Raw genomic sequence first — 20,907 nt, 5'->3', positions numbered from 1 at the left:
TTCCATGGCATCCAATGGGGGGTGAGAATAAACAGACAACAAAAATGTATGAATTTTAATGCCCTAAGCTAAATGTTATGCAAAAATAAAAAGGTGATAAAGAAGAAAATAAAATCTTTTTTGGAATTTTATATAATAAAAAAAATGAATGCAAATTAAGGCTAAAATGTTATGAAACCTAATAAAATGCACAAGAAAGCAAAAAGTAAAGGAAATACACCACCCCAAGCTTAGAAATAAGCATTGTCCTCAATGCTTATGGACGGGAGAATGTACCTAAGTCAGGGGGTCGGGAGGAGGATATGGGTATTGAGGGTAAGGGTAAGGGTAAGACGGAGGGGGATAAGGGTAAGTGGGAGGAGGGTTTGGGTTAATGGTTTCTTGTGAGAGAAAGAATGCATAGAGAGAGGGAAATAATCTACGTGCTAATAAAGAAGAAGAGTTGCATGTCACTTAAGTTATTTGGTCAACAAGTCAATGGAAGTCAAAGCTGGTCAACGAATCCATGCGGACAGTTTCTAGACTACATGCGGACCATTTGCAGGACACACAGACAAGCTTTGGAGCACACGCGGACTGCATGAATCACGCTGAGAAGTTGTTGAATCTTTATTTTCACGCGATCAGGCTCATGCCGACAAGGGAATCAGATGCGAACCATTTGTAGGCTCTTTTGGGAGAAAATTCAAAACCTTCGTGGAGCCTCGAGACATCAAAATTCAGCAAAATTTGACTTCAAAAGGAGGGAGATCTTGGCTTTTAAAAACGAAAGCTTTGGAAAACAAAAAAACAGTTTTAACAAAAACATTTACTCAGAACGTGAAAGAAAACGAAAGCACGATGCTTTCAAAAAATGCCCTACTTTAACGTCTTTGGTGAGACGCCTGCAAACTTCAGTTTAACACTTTGGGGTGTCCAAATGGACGACATCTTGGACATTTGAATCAAAACCTTCATAAAATGGCTTCAATCGATGTCCATTAACCTTACAAATTTTCCCCATGTTGACATTTTTTAATTTCCACACCTCCATTAGGAATCTTTTCTTGGATTTGACTTTCTTTTTACGGGAGAACCATATTGGACTTAGACCTTTGATAATAGAAATCATCCAACCACATTCTTTCATGTACTTATTTAGTATGGTGACCAACTCTTCCCTCTTTGACATGGAGATTGAGTAGGTGACCGGTTTGGCATCTTCTTTTGAAGAGTCCAACAAATTTATTGTTTCCGGATCTTGTGGTTGTTCTAACATTGGAGTTAGTTTCTCAATGGTAGTGGGTTCCTTAACCTCTCTTTCATTAACCCCCAACACTTCCTCTATAATTTCATTGACAAGTTTCTCAATTTATTCTTCTTCCTTGACAACCTCTTCCACTTCTACCCCAACACTTCCTCTATAATTTCATTGACAGGTTTCTCAATTTATTCTTCTTCCTTGACAACCTCTTCCACTTCTACTTATTCTTCCCCTTCTTCATATAACTGTAACGCCCGGTTCCTGGTAAATATTTTAAATCAATTTATTCATTTTTGAACTGGAACTCGACAAGTTGGATGCCCGAAACTCATCGAGTAGGAACGGAGTTTGGACGCGGAACTTAAAGTCTACTCGAAAAGTTGAGGGACTCAACTTGACGAGTAGGGCTGCCATAATGAAACTCTAATTTTCAGGGGTTAGCACCCTATTTAAACACATTAACCTCCAAAGGGTAGCCTCATTTGCAGCCTCCATCGTCCCAAACCCTAATACACTTTTGAGAGTTTTAAGCCATTTTTGGTGCTTTCTTGAGGTTTTGAAGAAGAAGAGACTTGAAGAAGGAGCAAGGAAGTGTTGGAGAAGAGTAGATCCAAAAGTCTAGCTTCATTTTTGGTCCATCAGAGATATAAAGCTCCTATCTTGTCTATAGTATGCTTAGATATCTTCATATTCACTTTTATTGAGTTTTTGGTCCAAGTAGCATGGTCCTTGGGAAAGGGACGTCCCAAGTGAGTATATCATCATATCTAGAATCATGGAGGGCTTTCATGGCATAAAGGTGAAAATTTTATGGCCATTAAAGCCCCATGCAAGCTTTAAGGTGTCATTTTGGCCTTTTAAGCTCTAAAAGGCCATGCATGGAGGGAAAGTCAAGGACTTTACGTGTTCATATGATTCTAGGGTCTAGATCACAGTTTTTATGCTTTACTTTGAAGTATTATGGCTTTTGGATCAAGATCTAGGTCTTAAAGAATTAGGGTTTGAGATAAACCCGTTAAGTAGGACTATTAACGGGTAAAGTTGGAAACTTTCCCTTAAAAGGACATTTTCAATATGTAGATAAGGTATGGGGATTAGATTTGAAGGATAAGAGCTTAATCTACTAAGATAGCACAACAGACTGAAGAACTCGTCGAGTCCATAGATGAACTCGACGAGTTGGGTCGAAGTATCCCGAGTCTGTTAAGGGCAAAACTCGACGAGTTCAAGGATGAATCGACGAGTTGATTGGAGAAGTCTCGATTCTATGGATAGGAGGAACTCGAAGAGTTGTGAAAGAAATCGACGATTTGGATCGCGATTTCAAGGTTTTATGATTCATGGAACTCGACAAGTTGATGGACCATCTCGGCGAGTTGAGTCACCCAGGATGTTAACTTTGACCAAAATGTTTACTTTGACTTTGACTTTGACCAAAGTTGACCCTTAAGGGGTTATGAGTACGAAAAGGGTAATTAAAGGAAATGTTTATGTGTAGGAGTTCAAGAGGGGTTGATTTTAGAGCAAGAGTAGTTGTAGCTATTTCCAGTTATCGAGGCGAGTTACCTTCCAGTAGAAATGGGTCGAAGGCACCAATGCCAAACTACTAGTAGTTAATTATATTTGAGATGATTGTCTTTGTGATAATTGTTTGGTGTGCCATTATATGTTATGCTTTATGTGCTAGTATACTATGATATTATGTGATAGTGGTAGGAGGGGTGGGTTAGACCCCGTAACCAGTTCAGATACACCGGAGGGTAGGTCGGACATTCAGATATGCCTGACAGTATGCTATGTTATGTTATTATGTGGTAGTGGTAGCGGTGATATAGTCACCGTAACTTGTTGAAATAAACCGGAGGGTAAGTCGGGCTCCCAGATATGCCTGGTAGTGTAGGTCGAGCACCCATATATGCTTGATAGGGGTAGGTCGGGCACCCCGGTATACCTGACACAGGTAGGTTAAGCACCCAGATATGCTCAATAGGATAGGCCGGGCACCTAGATATGTCTGGCAGTATGTTTATTGTATGGTATGTGGTATGATGGGGGAACTCACTAAGCTTTGTGCTTATAGTTTTCATTTTTGGTTTCAAGTACTTCCTCTTCGAAGGGAAAGGAGCCGGCATGACTGCAGCAAATCACAGTAGGATTTCCACACATGAAATTTATGGGATTTATACTCTGATATTATTTTTTCATGACATGTTTTGATTATGGGTACATTGGTTTTGATATGATTTAGTACTATGATGTTTTCAGACAAATAGTTTTATAAGTATTAAAGTAAAAATGAAAATTTTGGTCGTAAATTTTAGGATGTTACAAGTTGGTATCAGAGCCGTGGTTTGAGGGATTTGGATACACCTTCGGGGGGTGTCTGAACTCAAACCGGGGATTTGAAAGGTTTTTACAAGACAAATAATTTTCTAAAATTAAAAATTAAGGTTTTGAGAAAGCTGATGGCGGAGAGTAGGTCAGAGATTACCCTAGGGTAAGCCTAGGATGAGATTAGTACAGTGAGCAGTAGTAGTGAAAGGGACCTGGTGGAGTCAAGGCAATTCTTGAGGAAAGTACGGATAGATGTGGAAGGTAGTATGGGCTCGTACTACTGAAAGAAGAGGATCTGCACTCGAATCAAGGAGAGCTGAGATTAAGCCAGAGAACTTGTTAGTGTGAAACCTCTCAAGGATTGTCCTAAGGTAGTTATTATGTTTAAACATCAAACAATCAACCCAATTAACCATCCCCATTATCTTCTTTACTCTTTAAAGATCTACCCTAAGAATCAGCTACTCTTTATTCATTCATTCCTAAGGAATAGACACGAAGTCCGTCGTCGCTAGGGTTTATACAACATGCACTAAATCCATAATTGTCAAGGTTCATCCAACGGCCGCTAAGTCCATAGCTCTCATTTATCGACAGTGTTATTTGCGGGAGTCCACCCGCAATACATGTCAATGGGTTTCTAGAATACACCGGGTGAGCATATTGTTCACAACACTTACAGGTAGCGAGCTTGCTAGTGTTCCATCCGTCCGTCTAGAATAGTCTGTGGTTGTCATCCATACTATGCTAGATGACGGGGCCAACGCTTGGGTAAAGGCTTCTCTCATTTTTCTCCTCTCACTCTAATCTCATGTTCTATATCCCCTTTCATCTCATCCTTTAACTCATTTTTCATCACACATCAACTATTTCATCTACCCATGTTCTACCCAATATTTTCTAGATATAAAATACATATACAGTTCAGATCTGAAGAAAAAAAGTTTAGATCTGAAAAGAAAATACATATACAGTTCAGATATGAAGAAAAAGTATAGATCTAAAAAGAAAATACATGTACAGTTTAGATCTGAAGAAAAAAAAAAGTTTAGATCTGAAAAGAAAATACATATACAGTTTAGATCTGAAGAAAAAAAGTTTGGATTTGAAAAGAAAGAAGTTTAGATTTTTCATCTAGTATAGGTCTCAGGTAAACAGATAATATGTACACATAGCACGTAATTTATATAAAATACTTCATATCTATGTGTAAGATGAAAGTAATTATGCACTAACCTGATAAGGTGGTGATTCGGACCGCGCTTCACTTCTTAACATAATATCCATTGACGAAACTGGTAGGTTTGCTTGAATATCGGGCTTTGCGGGGGCATAGTTTCCAAACTGAAAGCCCTTTTTCTCGGAGCCTTCGGACACTCTGTGGCTTTCTTCTAGTACTAGGAAGGTTTCCTAGGCTTCGATGGTGTTTGGGAGGTTTAGAGAGAGAGTAGAGAGAGAAAGTATGGTTGAAATGTGTGAGAAATGAGGTTGCACCTCGCACCCTTTTATAGTCGAGAGGCTGCTGACTACGTGGGGCGCTCCTGCGAGGAACGCAACGCGTTCCTCGGTACGCAGGGCACTCACATAGGCATGTGTTCGAAGTCTATTGGGTCATCGTGGCCATCTCCAAAACCTAATCTTCGCGAACGCGGGGCGTTCCCTTTTCATCCGACGTCTGTTTTAATCTATCTTTTTCCGTTGAACTACTAATAACGATACCGTCGATTCTCGTTTAGGTTGTGTCGGCCGAAAAATGTTCGATCTACTATTCGAACACCGGGCTGTGTACTGTTGATCTGAAACTTGGAAAAATTATAACTTCCTCATACGAAGTCAGATTTGGGCGTTCTTTTTATGCACGCTCTAGGTTTAACATATGCTACAACTGTCGTTTAGATCTCTAAGGCTAAAAAGGACTTTATCATAAACTCAGTTTTTACGTCACGTAGTGTCGTGTCAGTTCTGTCGCGAAACTTCGACATGTCATAATTTCTTCGTTATAACTCAGATTTCAACGTTCTTTATATCTCCGGAATCCTTGTCACTACCACTACAACTTTATTCATAGATATCGGGTTTATCTAACATTATATTTTTGACGCTTATTTTCATTCTTAATTTATTATATCATTATAAACAAGTATAAAGCACATAAATTCACATAATACTCAAACAATTCCTTTTTATTACTTCAAATTAAGTTACATTTGTTGACCCTAATTATTACATCATCGCATCAATGCTTAGCCTCGAAACATGGACGTTACACAAGTGGGATTCATTAATCTTTCTTCCTCTAGCTAGACTAGGAGTAATTAATTCTTTTAGAAAGAATGCATACATGGAGATATATACATATTTAGTAAAGACTAATTATAAAAGGATTTTCTCATACTCATGTCGTTGACTATGATCTTTATCATACTCATGTGATTAATTATGATCAAACCTTTCCACAAGTAGCTCTGAATAGATCAACAATGATATAATTTACTATAGCCACATATTCTTAATATGAGAATGGCAAATAGATTTCAAGAAAAAACACTTTTTCTTAATAGACACCTACTTGAAGATGTTTATATAGCTTATCCTGGAGGTTTTCTTAATCCTAGTTATCCTAAAAAATTGTGTAAGCCTTTAGATCCATTTGTGGATATAAAGCAAACATCTCAAGGTTGGAATCATCATTTTAATATGAAAACACAAGGTATGCTTTTATACATCAAAATGAAGATGAAATATATGTTTACTATAAACTAGTGGGAGCAATAGTGATATTCCTAAACTTGTATGAATGAGATACACTTAATCATGAGAAACTACATTCTGACTATGCAAGGCTCATTTATCCATGACTTGGAAAATGATTCTAAGATGAAACACTTAGGAAAGACAATATACATTCTTGGAATGTAAAATATATGGAGATAGATAAAGATGAATGTTAAAGTTTTAAAATGTTTATGCATACATTGACAATATCTTGAAAGAGATCAAGATACAACATTCCTTTGAAGGACTCTTCGCTTTGCCACATGGAACTATGTAACATCCTAAAAATCAAGGCAAAATTTTCTTTTTTAAAACCATTCTAAAATCCATAAGTTTTACAAAACATGTTTCCAAAAAGTCACAATCATGAATCAAAGTATCCCAAAATGTCCATGATTATATGCACAATAAAACCTTCGCCTTGCCCCTGTCCTCTGAAGTTCCTGAAACCATAAAATCAAATTGTAAGCCAAAGCTTAGTGAGTTTCCCCAAAATATCACTACACAAACATATAACAACATGCATATTGAGTCCACAACCATCAGGTTGGATTACCTATGAGCCCACAACATGAGTTTGGATTTCCCACACGACCCACAGCTCATGTCTGGATTGTTTCCAAGCCCACAGCTTAAGTCTGGCTTTCCTTTTTGGCCCTCAGCTTATGTATGGTTTGCTCTCAAGCCCACAACATAATTTTGGATTACCTTTCCGGCCCTCAGCTTATGTCTGGATTGCTACAGGTTTTTTGTCTTCCATATAGAGCAATATTACCTCACCCCAACCGCATATGTCGACATATGCAATAGATAAACATATAACTAAAAAATTTAGGTTATCATACAGATATACCACTCTAACATATCATTGCAGCATATCAACATCCTATAAACTAGCATACATGACACAATCTAGTGGGTCGACATTGGTGCCTTCGACTCACAAGTACAATGAGGAAAAATCACCTCAGCGACTAAAATATAGTTGAACGGAATGTTGCTATGAATATTGACTTCACTGGTTATCTATACAATAAACATAGACCTAAACTCAATCTACTATTCAAATTACCTAAAATGACCAACAGTCAAACTTGGTTAAATTCAATGGTCAAAACATCAAAAAGTCAAAATCTCGCATCCAGTTGAGTATGCCCTGCATACTCCATCTCTACGCATGGCGTAAAGATCCTTCCTCAATTTATGGGACTCAAACCCAATACGTCATGCATGCTCAATCTAGATCCCACTTCTTCTTTAAGCACTTATTCCCTTAAGAACTTACACCCAGAACTTAGATCTAATCCCAAATATCATCCTAAATCATAAGGTTTCCAACTTTATGACTTTGCATGGATAGTAGTATTGGGTTTTGAGCACTATAACACTCCTATGGTGCACATGCAACCTTAGATGTTTTCGATCTATGTTTTCTCTAATTATACATGCATATTTTCAATTTCCCAAAGCATACATCCTAACTAGCATACAAATTGACAATTAAGAAATAGAACTAGTTAGATAACTTACCTCTTAGAAGGACTTGTAGTTCTTGACCTTTGAAAGCTTGAGCACCTCAAGTGTGATGCCTATAATGTGTCACAAACACCAAATGCAAGAGGAGGCTTGAGAGAATAAGTTACTTAGCAAAAAATCAATATCAAACTTCTTAGAATGATGGTGTAACCAATTTTGGCTCTAGGGGTGTGCTTTTATAGTGTAGCAAATGCTAGGCTTACACCTTGTAAACCCTAATGACCTTTCATATTACTTAGGCTCCATGGGTTAAACCTCCATGGACTATCTATGGACTATCTCATTAGTTTAGCCCATCCTAAATAACCATGGATCATTGGCCCACACTATAAGAATCATTGATTTACATAATCAGCCCCATATATTTAATTAGTCTCTTCTTATCACAAAATTAATTTCAAATTAATTCTTGACCAATATTAATTAAATAATATGATTTCCCAATTAATATATTATACTTATAATATCATAAATAACCTTATTCTCAAAAGTCGAACCTATCAAATTGCATTGATGAAGGCAACTCAAAAGGACCATGCTACAATCGGGTCAAGTATATCCCAGTTATAGTTATGGGCTTCGACACCAAATCCAACAGTCTCCCACTTGGATAAGTCTAATAACTATAGTTGCCAATGCAAATTCAGGATCTGACTTAGCTATCATAGCTTTCAAAAGTCGTTGTCTACTCTGACCCAGTCAATGATGCATCCTTCAAATAAGGGATCATATATTCCTCTGTTCTCAAGATATCTATGTGGACAAATACATGGAACATAGTCATACTTATTGTCCTACAATTTGTTTACTGATTTCTGATTCGTCTGACATAGAACAAAACTGAACACATCAATTTATTTCTGACCGAGCCCGACACATAGTCAAAACAGAATCATTGAGGGGCCCAAGATATTGTTTTTAATCCTCTTAGGATAAAAGGAACAGATAAACTTCAACATTATATGTTTGTACTAAATACTCATCAAATCATACACACCGACACGTTTTATAACATCAAGTTACTGATGTGTTTTCATGCCATCAATGCACAACCAACTCATAGTCAACAACTCATATATATTGGTTTGAATCCTATATGATATTATCGTCTCACAATTACTCGTGATAAATTCCATGAAGTAATTCAGGTGAGCGCGGGTTGAATCTAATACTCAAATCTTATTTTAGGATCACTCATGAATGGTGTAGCATACTTTTGCTATGTCTAACGCCTTAGACAATCTACAAGCCAACTCATGATAGTCTAGCCTCATTACCTACTTCCAAAGTATGATCGATTGTGGATCGTTTGAATAATCTTATTATTATGGAAGTCAAAACATGCAAAGTGAAACAATAGTAAATAATTAACACAAGACTGTAACTTTACTTATAAATAAAACTCCTTTTATTTAATCATTAAATGTCAATTACAATTTAGCTATTACAAGTTTCTATCTATCTAACCACTAAAACTAATATCGTCCATTAGCCTAATGCCCCTTAAATGTTGCAAGTGCTTAACCCTAGTCAGTGCCTTCGTAAGGGGATATGTTAGGTTGTCCTATGATGATATCCTCTTTACCACGAGGTGTTCTTCTTCTACTTGATGTCTTATGAAGTGGTACTTTCTGTCGATATGCATGGATCTACCATGATCTCTCGGTTCCTTGGTTAAGGCAACCGCCCCTTCATTATCATAGAAAATCTCCACAGGCTCCTTTATGGATGGTATGACTCTAAGTTCTCTGATGAAGTTTTTCGACCATATTGCCTCCTGCGATGCTCCGCTTGCTGCTATGTACTCTGATTCGCACGTTGAATCAGCTACGGTTTCCTGCTTCAAACTTTCCATGTTACTGCTCCTCTATTCAAGGTAAAACCCAGCCCGACTGAGAGCGGAAATTATCTCTGTCGGTTTGAAAGTTGGCGTCACTATACCCTGTCACTCTCAAGTCATCACTCACACCAAGGGTAAGGACCCAGTCCTTAGTTCTCTGCAGGTACTTCAGAATTTTCTTAACCGCAGTCCAATGAGCTTTACCAGGCATCCCTTGATATCGGCTGACCATGCTCAAAGCAAAGACCACATCAGGGAGAGTAAAAGTCATAGCATACATAATCGAACCAACTGCAGAAGCATATGGTATTCGACTCATCTCTACTATCTCAGCCTCTATACTCGGACTCTGAGTCTTACTCAGTTTGGCATTGTCTTGGATAGGTAATTCACCTTTCTTAGAGTTCTCCATGCTGAAACGTTTCAAAACCTTGTCCAAGTAGGTACTTTGACTAAGTCCTATTAGTATTTTACTCTTGTTTCTCAATATCCTTATCCCTAGGATGTAAGCAGCTTCCCAAAGTTCCTTCATAGCAAAACACTTCCCAAGCGAGGACTTAAACTCTTGCAAGGTTGGGATGTCGTTTCCTATGACCAGTATGTCATCTACATACAATACCAGAAAGCTTACTATACTCCCACTAGCTTTGACATATACACAGGACTCATCGAAACAAAGATTCCATCTGCGAGATGCTTGTTTCAATCCATAAATGGATTTTTCAAGTTTACACACACTATTATAGTACTTTGCATTGACAAAACCCTATGGCTGACTCATGTAAACATATTCAGCCAACTTTCCATTAAGGAAAGGGGTTTTGACATCCATTTGTGAATCATGAAATGCAACTATGGCTAGCATAACCCTTATAGATTTAATCTTCGCTACTGGTGAGAAGGTCTTATCATAGTCAAATCTATAAGTTTGAGTAAAGCCCTTTGCAACCAGTCATGCCTTATATGTGTGTAATTTCCCACCCATGTCAGTCTTCTTCTAGAAGATCCATTTGCACCCGACTATCTTACGACCCAATACATTGTTAACCAAGTTCCAAAATTGATTGCCATACATGGACTGAATCTCGCTGTCCATAGCCTCTTTCCATTTTACAGACTCGGTGCCTATAATGGCTTAATTGTAGTTGTTAGGTTCATCTAGATTTACCAGTGTGTTATCACTGATAAATGTATCACCTTTAGCTGTTATATGAAAACCATATAACACAGGTGGGACACTAACTCTATTGGAACGCCTCAGAGGTACGCACTCGTCAACTGGTTCAACCGGAGTTTCCTCCTCAGGTTGTGATGTGCACAAAAGTACCCACTAATTTTATAATTTATAACCTAACTAACTTAACTAACTAAAATGCACCTAGGCAGTGTACCTAGTCGAATTATAGAATAGTTGGGTAAGTCGGGTGTCAATCACAGGGAACGGTGTTGACTAATCAATTTATCTGCTACTAAATTAACCTAGTTACTAACAAAGGAAGGGTTTGTATCTAATTTTGCAAGTTTAGATAAACTTAATTCTTTAACACAAATTCAGTCAATAAACAAACATTTCTGTTAGTTCGAATCCACTTTCACTCAATGGTTATACATTAGTTATGACTATTACCGTTGGTTACCAATTAATAAAGTATTAGCAATTTAGTTCTAAATCTACTAATCATTAATCAATTCATGTAAATCTATGTATGGTCACACAATAGTTAACACATAATCAATTATTAAATGAGATTGGAGCTATGTAAGATTGATTTGATAAACACACATTATGGTCACAATCATGAATTCTCTAGCACAACTTAATTTTAATAATTTAGTTGCTTAACTAAGATTGGTTTGATCTTAGCTCTAGTAAACTAGTGCTCACTGAATTATTAGGTATTAAAATTCATGCAGATTTGTATTCACTAACTACACAGAACAAGAATTTTAAGCAATTAATTATCAAAACGAACATACTAGGTAAAATCAATCCAACACAAGCATATTACCAGCAAGTAAAGTCAAATCTAATGCATTAAAACCATGAGTTCTAGCTTCATCTAGCTAACAGAAGTAGCTAGATTTAGCTAGACATACTAACAACTAAACAAACAAAAACCATAATTAAAGACATGTTTAAGTGTACCAATCTATAAACCAATTTATGAACTTCTTCTTCCTTGGTGTTAAAACCAACTTTTAGATTTTCTCTTCCTCTGAAATTCATCTCTAGGAACTCTTCTAAGCTAGCTAAAAGTCTTTCAAATCGTAACGGGCAAGGGAATTTATAGTTTTCTGATTTCCCGAGTTCACGTCGTGAACCATAAGGATTCACGTCGTGAATATGAGATAAACATGTTCGGCATGGACTCTTCCACCCACATGCATATCTTTTAGAACTCTCCACTCACGTCGTGAACCATGAATTGTTCATGTTGTGAGTACGTCTTTTGGGTGATTTTCCGTTCTTATTTTCTTCAATCCTCCAAAGTTCCATATTCTGTCAATTTTAGTCCCTATCTTTGAAGATGCTTATATTTGGCTGCAAAATAACAATTTAAACTCATAAGTACAATTATTCTATGCAAATGACCAAAGTATTAATAGAAATGTAAATAAATATTGCCTAAAATATGTATAAATATGGCAATATCAAAATACCCCACACTTGTTCTTTGTTTGCTCTCAAGCAAATCTAATTATTAAATCAAACCTTCATCACCAATATCACATAGAATGATCCAATTTAAGCTCAGCCATTATGCTAAAACCTCAACGCATGCATTTGTCTCTAAAAATTTTCCTAAGTAACCCCCCTCAATTCTAAATACTCGTAATCCTCATAAATACTTGCCCACTTCTTTTAAACAATGCTCCATTTATGCAACCCTCCGAATCCATCCGCAGAAGACTATCTTAACCTCAAGGTCTTTTTGTAAAGCTACCCAAGCATACATAAACTAGAGAATTACAACTTTTTAGAAGATACCACAACTTGGAGCTCTTGAATTCTTTGCTTCTTTGATGTTTGATCTTTGATTTCTTTGAATTCACTTCCTTCATGATTTTTGGCATCTTCAACTTTCAACTTTTAGAATTTTGATCTTTTGATCTTAAACTTTGATACTTGTATGCTCCAAAATTCTTCAATTTTTTTATTTTTGGTAATTTCTCTCTCTCTTTTTTTTACATGTATCTCACTTTTTTATATCACTCAAAAACCTACATGCTTAAGCAGGGGCGCTTAACTTCAACCTTTATTGGTTAAGACATAGCTTTCCTAGATACATTTCAAGTTTAGGCTACTAAACGTATCGCATCCCTCAAACTAAGCGAGGTTGTGTTTTTGTTCCATGATTTCACTAGAATAAAGGAGGCCACAAATGCTAAACTAAACATTTGAGCTCTTATCGGATCATCCCATATAACACTAGAAACTGCAATTCAAATTATTACTACTAGATCCAATTAGTAAAAATTTTAAAATTTACCAAATTATCTAGCAATTTACTTTTTCTACCCCCTACCCCACACTTATTACATACAATGCCCTCATTGTATGCATAAAATAAAATTTAAAAGAAATAAAAGGGAGAAAAAGGAACAGACTCCCCTGGGATAGAAGTGGCAAGATCGAACTCCAAACGTGTAGTTGACATGTGCATCTCGAATATTGAACTTCATCTAAATAGGAACTTGGACTTGTACTCGCGAAAGATGTAAGTAAGCCAACAAGCGAAAAAACAATGAATCGAAACTTCAATCTCCCATAAGAATGGTTTAAGTCTTCAAAATGTATAGAATAATGGGAAAGCATACAACACTTTATATAGTAGAGGAAATAGCTAGCATGCGCGACATAAAAGCGTCAAATATAGTGAAAATTGGAAACTCACGACGTGAGTAACATAGGCTCACGACGTGAGGTCGCAGGAATGCGGATTCAGAAATCCCTTTGAACCCAACTCACGACGTGAATAGTAGAGGCTCACGTCGTGAAAGCTGGGCAATTGAAAAATGAAACTGCCCATTCTTCTTATTACTTTTAGCATCCTACTCCAATATCCAAATTAATAAAGACACTTTTGAATTCGAAAGTTGTATGACTCCTTGCTAATTTCATCATCTATCTCTCTCGACTCACCCCACGCTTATTTTTAATTGTGGGTCTCGACTCTTACCTCTAGACTCGTAACACTCTTGACTAGACTTTCACAACCCTTGACTTTACTCCCTTCCTAAGACTTCTTAGCAAGCTGTAGTTTAAACAACCAAAAGGAAACAAAAGTAACATAATAGTAATCCAAGTGTTTAACAATCCATACAAAGTTTTCAAACAAACAAATCAAAACCAAACAAAATAAAAACTAAAAACTAAAATAAATAAGAACAACTAGCGATCAATCATCCTCCTCTTCATCCTGAGCTCCACTAGTGCCTGCCCTATCTCCTCCTTGTCCACGATACTCCGTCCACCTCGAGCAAATTGGGTAATGATACCCTAGGTGAGGAGGCTTCTCCACATTGAAGTGCTGAACCATATTCTCCATAGTGCCTCCAATCCAGTTAACACTCAAAGAGAGCTGATCGAACCCATCCATATCATCCCCAATATGTAATCCTACCATGGGTGCGGGTGGATGCATTGGTTGCCCTCTCTTTCCCCGTCCTCTCACGTTCCTCCGCCTTGGCCTTTGCTGTGGTTCGGGTTGGTCACCCTGTTGCTCACCACCCTCATCACCCGACTCCGTAATACCCCAGTGGGTTCCAAAATTTTGGACCACCCGCATGGTCTCCAAATACCCCATGTTAAACTCATGACCATCCATGTGGGTCATGGAACGAGTGATATCAGGAACCTGTAACCCATATGATCGGGCCAACAGAGGAATGAATTTCCCAAATAGGGCTCCCAGGGCGAGAACTGGCAGCATAGCCAACCAAGAAGCTTTCTAAAAAGTAGGGAATGTTGCAACACACTCGAGGCTGCAAAATGCACCATAAAAAGAAGAGATTATGCTTTGTCACTTTGTCCCCATGCCTTCTGTGATTAATTGAGAAAGTGATCATTCGGTGGAGTAGACGGTGGATAGGAGAGCGAATGTTGCTCTCAGGGGACACTCCGGAATTGAATATCCCGGAGGCAATATTATGCCAAAAATCATACCCAGTAACACCATCAGCATACCCTCGAGCTGCCTCCCTCAAAAACATGTCACACTCGGGAGTCATTGCCTCTTGGGGATTATAAATCCCAACCCTCCACGAAAACTCCATCAGGATACATTCCCGGTACTCCCCCCTGAGACGAAAGACCAGTGCTTGCTGATAACGGGGATCTTGGACATTCTCGTGGAATGTCACCGTGGAGAAAAACTCCACACAAAATTCTCTATAAACTTGCTCTTGAACTCGGAAAAGATTTTGCCACCCCACACAAGTAAAAGAAAAACCATCCCCAATAAATACTTTGGTAAGAAACGGGGTCATCCTATCCACGATTCCAACCTCCCTTAAGCATGTCCAGTTTATGGTGGGAGAGACTGTAATCTCGCGGCTGTATAATCACCCTAATCTGTTATTCCATCAGGTCAAGACTCCTTGAGAAATTGAAGTTGGGAAAGTATAAAACGGGTGTAAACCCGCCACTCCAATAGGCACCTCCCTTCTAGGACCCATTTATGCAAAAACAAACAACAAATATAACCAAAAGAAACAACCCAACAAATTAGAAACAAGAAAAGAAACATGAAACTGTCCAGTCCAGAATTCACGTCGTGAATTCCTAAGAATTCACGTTGTCAGTTCGTCCCTACAAACTGAAACTGTCCATTTTCTGTAGAAATCGAGCCAATACAATGCTTGGGGTTTACTCCTATGCTAATTCCAACCATAAATCGTCAACATTCTAAAGCTATTACGGGATTTTTAGGGAATACTTTCTACATTTCAAGTAATTACAAACTCTAACCCTAAGTTTCATCTATTAAAGAAGAATTAGACGTGAGAATAAAGAAGTATTACCTTAGATCGAAAGATTACGTAAGAAAAAACGAAAATGGAGTGTATGTTGGCCAAAATCGGAGCAAGGGGGACCAGATTTCTCGTTCACTTCGTGTGAATAAAGAAGGAATTGTTCAAAGAGATTCTGTGTTCTTTAATATGTGGTCCCGTGTTTGTTACTATTCACGTCGTGAATCTTTCAGGATTCACGTCGTGAGTCCTGTCTGGGCTTAATTTTGGGTCATTCATTCTTCATCAGAAATGGATTAGTCTTGGGCCATTTAGTTTAATAGAAAATGGGCTGATATGTATCAACGATATATTGTCCGGTTCACTCAGAACTCACGTCGTGAATCATAATGATTCACGTCGTGAATACTGTATAATAAAAAAGTTTATTAATTCCAAGTTTGTCTATTAACTAGATTCTTAATTATTGTCATATCATTTTTAGGGACCCCACACTCAGTGTATAATTATGAATAAAGTGAGTTGGATGATATGATCGACGTTTCTAAAACTAAAATGCAAAAACTAAAAAGAAAAAGAAAAAAAACCCAAACCAAACTCGGGTTGCCTCCTAAGAAGCGCTTCTTTTTTTAGGAGTCTTGAGCCGGACTCTGTGCCTCCTACGTCGACTCATTAGAAGAGTCCACCACCAGGCTATTTTTCTCCTTGAAACGCCTCTTGTAAGCTTGCACTCGACGAATATACGCCTTTTTAGAATTCTATTTTTTAGCCTTGACTTCGTTTCCATCGAGCTTGCGTTTGATCCCTTGAATCTTCAATTTTTCATCATCTTTAAGCTCCATAGTATCCTTCTCTTCTTTCACCACTGGACTTGTTACCTTTGATGTAACCTCCTCTTCATCACTCGACATCTCATCATCTTCCTTGCTTACCCAAGAAGTTGGATTCGTGTAGGCAATGACTTCAACTAAAAATGGAACAGATGCTCTTGGTTTTGTTCTTTTAACTTGACGAATTGTTTTGATTTCTTCTTCCATGAGCTTCTCTAATTCTTCAAGTTCATTCTCTTCATCAATGTTGAAAACCTCTTCTTGAGCATCACTCCCTTGGAAACCATCTTCTATTCCAAAAATTTCCTTCTCATCCCCAACTCTCAAGGTGAGCTTGGACTCACGTATATCAACCAAAGCTCCAATAGTGTTAAGTAACGGTCGACCAAGAATAATTGGAACATTGGGATCTTCTTTCATATCCAAAACCACGAAGTCTACTGGAAAAATGAATTTCCCAATTTTCACGAGAATATCTTCCACAATGCCCCGGGGCTGTGTCACTGAACGGTTTGCCATGTGAATAGTCATCTTTGTAGCCTTCAACTTCTAAATATTTAATTTTTGATAAAACGAATTAGGCATCAAATTTATGCTAGCCCCAGAATCGGCTAAAGCATAAACCTTCATATTATTCCCAAACTCACATGGGATAGTGAGTCGTCCAGGATCCCCCATCTTCTTAGGTATCTCTCCCAACACAGCTCTTGAGTTTTGCTCACTTAGAATTACCTTAGGATTCTTTTCCAATTCATGTCGAGTATCTATTAAATCTTGGAGGAACTTAGCATATTCTGGAACTTTTGCAAGTGAATCAATAAAATGAGTATTAATAGGAATACCCTTCAATTGCTTGATAAACTCCAGATGTTTTCTCTCCAGTGGACTGAAATTAGTTCTAGACGGGAACGGAAAAGGTGGTTTATAAGATGAAAAAGATACGGAATTTTTCTGTTCAGACCAAGCCCACGACGTGAGCTTAGCGGGTTCACGACGTGAACTCTATATTTCAGCAATATCTTAAATTTCGAGCTTCGGCTTCTTTGGCTTTGTATTGGGTTGTTGTGGCTCCACTTCTAAGGCTTCTAGGAACTCAGAAATCGCCTCTTCTTCAATATCTATGGCCATTACGTGAGATTAGGTCTTCTTTTTAGGATTTTTCGGGAACATCTTCTCATTAACCAAAGTGGTATGTTGATCAAGTTGTACTTCAAGGTTATTGATGGAGGCTTGCTGATTCTTTATTAATGCCTGCTGGTCTATCATCATTGCGTGATGATTCTTCATTATAGTTCTTTGTTCTTCCATTGCAGTGTCAGTTACATCATGTCTTTTTTCTGAAGCTTCCATAAATTTCATCAACATGGTCTCTAATTCTGATTTCTTCTCAGCTAGTGGTTGCTCTCTTTGGTAGAATCCTCTGCCAGTTTTTCTATATTTTTCTTCCTTTTGCATCTTGTATTCATCGTAAGGCAACCACTCTTTCTTTAGTTTCCTCCAGTCTTCATCATACTTGTCCCCAATCGAATAGAAAACTTGAGCTTTCTTGTTTCCATATTCATCCAAGTTACAATCTTTTGTCAAATGTGGGCCACTACATCTCTCACAACCAACTCGAATTGCATGAATTAATTGGTCCATTTGGGTCAATCTCCTATCCATAGTGTTAATCATTGCCATCACAACAGCCATCTCTTGAGTTTGTGCACCCCCAACTCCTTTAATGCTTTCATTCCTTGGATTGTGGTATTCACGAGAATGTTTTGCAAATTCTTCAACTTATTCCTTGACTTTGCCCGGATTTTTCTTTGTAAGTGGTCCTTGCGAATCAAGGAGGTGTCATGTCATCACATTGACCCCGTCATAGAATATGGACACTTCTTGTTGAATGTTAAGGCCATGTTGAGGACAATTCCTTAACAACCCTTTGTAACGCTCCCATGCTTCGTAAAGTGACTCCCCCAGGTTTTGCTCAAAATTGGCTATTTCCTTCTTGAGTTTAGCTATCTTAGATGGTGGACATAATTGGTCTAGAAACTGCTCACGCATTTGAGCCCAAGTAGTTATTGGATCAGGTGGAAGTGCTTTTATCCAATCCTTTGCAGCTCCTTTAAAGGTAACGGGAAGCATCCTTAGCAAGACAATATCTCTGTTAACATTTGGGACATTGAAGTAATCAACAATGTCGTTCACTTCATCTAAGTGTTTGAACGCATCCTCATGATCTTTTCCATAGAATGGGATATCCTTTAGTGCGGAAAGGATATGTCCTTTTAGCTCGAATGTGGCAATGGCAGGAATGGCAGGTTGTACTAAGCCTAGACCAACGTCATCTCAAATTCTTTTTCTGTAAGCTCCCATAGACATTTCTTCAATATTCATCATCTCGTTCCTTGGCTCGTTTTCGGGTTCACTTGTATGTAATTCAAATTCAGGCTCAATATCATATCCAGACTCGGTTTGGACGGGTATTTGATCTAAGTGTTCAAGCTTGCTCTTGTTCTTTGAATATGAACTTGACTCCCCCATTTTCTTCCCTGATTTCTTTGAGAACACTGATTTGAATTCTTGTAAAGGTGTCTTCTTTGGTGTTGATCTTCTTTCACGTTCTTATCCTTCTTTTTGTGAATTGCAGACTCGGGATCTTCAAGTGGTAGCACCAAAGGTGTGTTAGAACCTCTGGTCATGAACTCCTGAAATAAAACAAAAAGATTAAACATAAAACTGAACTAAGGAAAACGAACTAAAATAAACAAAACTAAGGACTTCAGTTCTCACGTCGTGAATATTAAAGGTTCACGTCTTGAGTCCTGTAATGCAGAAAAAAATTAAAACAGAAAAGTAACTTCTTGCAGGTGTTACCCTAAAAAAAGGATCGATTAATTTAAAGCAAACAAACTAATCATTAACTAAGCCGTTCCCCGGAAACGGCGCCAAAAACTTGATGTGCACAAATGTACCCACTAATTTATAATTTATAACCTAACTAACTTAACTAACTAAAATGCTCCTAGGCAATGTACCTAGTCGAATTATAGAATAGTTGGGTAAGTCGGGTGTCGATCACAGGGAACGGTGTTGACTAATCAATTTATCAACTACTAAATTAACCTAGTTACAAACAAAGGAAGGTTTTCTATCTAATTTTGCGAGTTTAGATGAACTTAATTCTTTAACACAAATTCAGTTAATAAACAAACATTTCTGTTAGTTCGAATCCACTTTCACTCAATGGTTATACATTAGTTATGACTATTACCGTTGGTTACCAATTAATAAAGTATTAGCAATTTAGTTCTAAATCTACTAATCATTAATCAATTCATGTAAATCTATGTATGGTCACCCAATAGTTAACACATAATCAATTATTAAATGAGATTGGAGCTATGTAAGATTGATTTGATAAACACACATTATGGTCATAATCATGAATTCTCTAGCACAACTTAATTTTAATAATTTAGTTGCTTAACTAAGATTGGTTTGATCTTAACTCTAGTAAACTAGTGCTCACTGAATTATTAGGTATTAAAATTCATGCAGATTTGTATTCACTAACTACACAGAACAAGAATTTTAAGCAATTAATTATCAAAACGAACATACTAGGTAAAATCAATCCAACACAAGCATATTACTAACAAGTAAATTCAAATCTAATGCATTAAAACCATGAGTTCCAGCTTCATCTAGCTAACAGAAGCAGCTACATTTAGCTGGATATACTAAAAACTAAACAAACAAAAACCATAATCAAAGACATGTTTAAGTGTACCAATCTATAAACCAATTTATGAACTTCTTCTTCCTTAGTGTTAAAACCAACTTCCAGATCTTCTCTTCCTCTGAAATTCGTCTCTAGGAACCCTTCTAAGCCAGCTAAAAGTCTTTCAAATTGTAATGGGCAAGAGAATTTATAGTTTTCTGATTTTCCGAGTTCACGTCGTGAACCATAAGGATTCACGTCGTGAATATGAGATGACCGTGTTCGGTAAGGACTCTTCCACCCGCATGCATATCTTTTAGAACTCTCCACTCACATCGTGAACCATGAATTGTTCACATTGTGAGTACGTCTTTTGGGTGATTTTCCGTTCTTCTTTTCTTCAATCCTCCAAAGTTCCATATTCAGTCAATTCCAGTCCCTATCTTCGAAGATGCTTCTATTTGGCTGCAAAATAACAATTTAAACTCATAAGTACCATTATTCTATGCAAATGACCAAAGTATTAATAGAAATGTAACTAAATATTGTCTAAAAATATGTACAAATATGGCAATATCAGGTTGATTGCTAGTGTTTGAGGTTCCTTCACCGCCTGACTCTTGAAGCTCTTCAAGGTTAATTTTTCTCCTACTGTCCCCTTGGCATA

General features: G+C 37.5%; 1 non-coding gene across 1 annotated transcript; it reads left to right on the top strand.

Annotated features, from left to right (window-relative positions):
- The first annotated feature begins 18,425 nt into the window (after positions 1–18,425).
- On the top strand, positions 18,426–18,532 carry LOC111907412 (small nucleolar RNA R71). Its single transcript, XR_002855569.1, has one exon. It is a non-coding gene; the product is annotated as a small nucleolar RNA R71 (small nucleolar RNA).
- The last annotated feature ends 2,375 nt before the right edge of the window (positions 18,533–20,907 follow it).

This window comes from Lactuca sativa, chromosome 3 (assembly GCF_002870075.4).
Source record: "Lactuca sativa cultivar Salinas chromosome 3, Lsat_Salinas_v11, whole genome shotgun sequence".
NCBI classification, from domain to species: domain Eukaryota; kingdom Viridiplantae; phylum Streptophyta; class Magnoliopsida; order Asterales; family Asteraceae; genus Lactuca; species Lactuca sativa.
The sequence above is the reverse complement of the archived record's forward strand: the minus strand, read 5'-3'. Positions and strand labels throughout refer to the sequence as shown.